Source organism: Boleophthalmus pectinirostris, unplaced genomic scaffold, assembly GCF_026225935.1.
Source record: "Boleophthalmus pectinirostris isolate CB_2022bp ecotype Guang Dong unplaced genomic scaffold, ASM2622593v1 HiC_scaffold_23, whole genome shotgun sequence".
NCBI classification, from domain to species: domain Eukaryota; kingdom Metazoa; phylum Chordata; class Actinopteri; order Gobiiformes; family Gobiidae; genus Boleophthalmus; species Boleophthalmus pectinirostris.
Window position 1 is genome coordinate 9082610 of NW_026571207.1, and position 4714 is coordinate 9087323.

Genomic DNA, 4714 nt, shown 5'->3' on the forward strand with positions numbered 1-4714 from the left:
ACTGTACAAACAATGGGTCTATCCAGCAAGACAGTAAAAAATAAACGATAAAATTACAGTTTCGTCAAAATAAAGGAGTTTGTTTCAAGTTAACTATAGAAATGCAAATCCATGCCACAGAATAACACCAAGATTCACAGTCTTCACAGTACAGTTATTCCACACCAATGCGCTTACATTAAAGAGAGAGAGAGTGGGAATGGTGCATGAGAGAAGAGGAAATACAGATGGAATGATCCGGCTGGCCAGTTTAACGCAGTACTTGAAGGAGTTTAGAAGTAGCTTTGTAGTATGTGGTACTCATGCAGCGATGGTATTTGTAGATTGTAAAAATTGAAGCTGGGTGGCTTGAGGTTTCTAACTAATGCCAGAATTGTGTTAGACTGATTCATTAGCCTGTTTTACTTCGTTTCACTTCGTACAAACCGTCTGACCTTGCAGCCTTAGATTTTGTTCTCTCAACAGTAGGCGGGTACTTTTTAATCATTTAACAAATCGCTGCTATTTGGTTGTGATGTATGCAATGCGCCGCTAACGGGGCAAACTGGTATGTTAAGCTTTTCCCAAACCCTGCAGGAAGAAGGACAATAACGTCTTTCCCCTTGATCAAATTCACCAAACATTCTCTTTGTTCCGGCTTTAAATCCTCGATCTCGGGAATCGTTGACCACACTGAATATATCACTCTTCACTGATTGGCTGGTGCCCGAACTTGCACTTCTGGGGTTTTTGCGAACCGTCTAGTGTGTTCCGATTCTTGACCTAGTTGCTGGAGAGAAATTAAATTGAGCGGAGACACTAGGTGGCGCTTTCTTTGCTAGATTTGTGTGCCAATCTATTGCAAAGTAAATGTTATCGCTATATATTTTTGCGTTTAAAGACACTGTATCTGACTTTTGCTTTCCTAAAAACTAAAAAAACAATCACTTCCAATTACAACTAGCATGCAAATATTCCTGGTGTGCATTATAATTAGATGCAGACAGCATACAGTGGTCTTATTTTGACCATAAGAAAAAATGATTACAAGTTTATAAACCAGGCTAGACCAGGACTAAACTGGCACTTGAACAGGATCAAACCAAGTCTCTGTCAGCATGAACGAAGCCTGAGCGCCAACACGATTCCTCTTTTCACCTCGCCAACACTGCACATATAGTACCACATAAAAGCGTACTTAAAAACTCCTCGTACATCACCGAAAATCAATACAGTCACTTCAATAGCACACATACTCAGAACAGACTTCCACCATAGAGTGCCACCATCACAAACGTGTCTGACAGATCGTTTCTCTCCCGGGACAGACGCAGAGGGCAGAGACCCGTTCGCCAAGTGCTTCATGTCAAGGTAAGACTGGCCTATGTACAGTACAGGAATGTCTGAAGGTCAAATACTGAGGAATCAAATGGTTATCATCTCGGAAGCATATTGTATTGTGTGTGTTTGTGACCTGTACTGCAAAAATGGAAAAGCTACAGGAGTTAAAATGACTTTAAATTTATATTATAGAGTAGTTCTGATTAGTTTATTTAGTTTGTGTATGAGAATGATTCAGTATAGTTTTTGAGCCGACCGCAATATCCTCCTGAGACCCGACCCATTCATTTGTGTCCTTTATAGTGGACATTGTGTTAACCAGTCGATCTTTTAGGTGTTTTGAGATAAACTCTTAATGGGGGGGGGTTAAGTTCCTCTGCCAAAATAGGGTTGGGGGATTATGGGGTACTATCATGTCCAGGATAAAAAAAATAAACGCAACAGGAGTTAGTTTGTGGCTGCACTAGGATAAAAAAAAAATGTTATTAAAAGGGAGTTTACAAACTTTTTGAGGTGACTGTAGAGGCTTGACAGAGATGTTGGTCATCAAAAAATCTATCAGAAATCAACAACAAAATGTCCCTGGCGTCCATTGCAGAGGTTACAAAATTATAAATAAAAATATTTTATAAAATTTATATTTATTTACCTCCAAATAGATAGAAAATCACAAAAAATATATTGCAATACATTTTTTTTTCTTCTGGTCCCAGGAGGATATCCACTGTTTATTTACCGGTATTATTATTTTTCTTTAGTTGTCGTTAAGTTCACAAAAAGTTACATATTTACTCATTAGTATCTTCAAAGAGACAAAATACATTTCAATGTCGGACCAATACGATATCTGGAAAACCCTCTGATATCAGCGATACCATTATTTGATTTAATGGTTTTAGATGTGTTTCTGTATGGTCCGTGGAGCATAATCTCATTTTTTTTACTCAAGATAAACTAAATTTGACGGACAAACTGAATAAAACTAAACTAGTAAAATTACTCAGACCAATTTGAACTCATGTAGATTTCCAGTTTTTGCAGCGTGGGGTAAAGATCCTGAAGAAAAATAGTAATTTCCTCCTGCCCCTGAAGCAGACATGTACACAGTGTGACCCAGGGCAGTTGTGGTGTCCTGTGTTTGCCCCTTTATGGTCCCTGGCTTCTATGATAATATGGTAGAGTGTATTGCTTTTGACACGGTAGCACCACAGAGCAGATTCTACCAGTTTTGTCCAGTCTTCCCACAAATCCAACCTATCTATCTATTAATTCGTGCCTTTAAGTTACCTATTTGGTGGTTATCTAAATATCAAATCCAAATGGTGGCTTAAAACCCTAGAGATTTTTTTTTTCAGCGTATTTGAAGCCTAAAATAAGGCTTTGTATTATTTAAAATAGATGTTCGGTAAGTAAAATAATTTAGAAAAATACTCAAAATTTCTCGTTCGGACATCCCCTTAAAAGTCATCTTCCATTTAACAGGCTTGGCACATCTTGCAAATGTATTAAAGTTGCGCTGTGTAACTTTTCTGGAGGAGGGTCTGCTTGTCCACCTGCTTGTCTCCATGGAGATTCTTTTGCTTTGCCTGGAATGTTCCACTGCATGGCATTAAATGTGTCTATCTTGGAAGTCCATATAGCAATTTTTTTTTCTAGGTTTGTAGTTCCTTAGTTCCTTATTCATCAATTAAGAGATATTTTCCTTCCAAAAACCAAATTTTAACCACAAATATGTAAATAATATAGTAATAATTAAGGATGTAACGATATCCAAATCTCTCGGTAGGATATTTATGATACTTTTTTGCTTTTAAAATACCTTGACAAGATTTTGGTGCGTAGTATTACTGTCATAATCCCAAGAATTCAAATAAAAAACATATCTCTTCATGTCGTCTGTGCTGAAATGAACCATGGGATATGTAGTTCCCAGGTTTTATTAGCTGTTCGTACTAAAGAAGAATACATTTAAGCAAAGGAACTTATAATTTTATATATTGTGACAGAGTTCGATATTACTGTGAGACTTCTGACGATACTATATCACAATATTTCGGTTAGTGTTACATTCCTAGTAATAATCTATCATAACATAAGGATTATCAGTGTAGCTTTTTCACTGCTGCCGGTCTCAGCTTCTTACCTCAGCTTCCCTCGTACACTTTCTGCAATCCCTTTTTTGATGCGAGATTTGTCACCGTTTTTTTTTTTAAAAAGAGAAAATTGCAAGCATGTAGCGATGCAAACTGATACATAACATCTCCATGAAGGCAACTCGACAGTCCACCCTCTACCAGGAAAGCTCCTCAGTGCCGCTTTACTGTTTTAGCTTGACACAATATTGTAAACACATAAATAGAAAGTCAAATCTCGGAGTCCCTGGGTGTTATGAGTGAGTAGCGAGGCTCATGACGCGTTGAAGGTGAACATGAAAAATACAGTATTCATAAGTTACCACTCGTCCACTTTTACAGTACATCGATAAATCTCCACACGGTATGTCAGAATGTGCTTGAAAACCTTTTGAAGCCCCTGTTGACCCCCTCACAAATGAGCAAAAACTACATAGACGTTTGGACCAAAATAACTTCAAATTCTACAGATCATTAAGTGGAATAGACTATTACTGCTACTTTTGAGTCTGGACTCTACGAATTACTACCGCTAAATAAAAACTGCCATGTTAAAAGAGACATATTATGCTGAGATGAAAGCATTAGCATTTAGTTACCTCATTTATAACTTGGGGTAACACTTCCAGCCCATTAATTCATCCATTAGACTTAATTACCTTCTCTATAATTAGTTTCAAGCTGCTTCACTAATCCAACATTCAAAGGTTTAGACTTAATAATTACAGGTTGTTTTTTTTCCCTAAATACTAAAAGAAAGAAAAGAATATTTGTTTAATTTCTGCTGACAGAGACATTGAACTTTCTATCAGTTTTTGTGGATAGACCTGGTATTTCTAGACATATTAACTATAAACCAGGTAAAAAGTCAGCATTTTTAATCAGTTAATACAGTTTCTACCGTAGAGTAGACAGTCATTTGCAGCAAATGCTCAAAGAGGGCATTTCCCATACAAGTTCTATAATGCTGAATACTTGATTGAGATTGATTGATTGTGCCCAAACCTTTAGAAACCATAATATAAAGCATAATATGTCTCTTAGCTCAGAGCGTCCATGAGAGAGGTGAAGGGGCGGGTCATCTGAATGCTGAGGTGTGACTCGGAGGGCTGAGTTACGTCTCCCGAGAACACGTGGTCATGTGACGCACCAGTGACATCATCAGTGAGGGGCCCGGGGCGGCGGCAGAGGCGGCCCCATCAGGAGGACGGGGCTTCAGAGAGAGACAGAGAGAGAGAGGGGATAGGGGCGGGGCCTGGGCC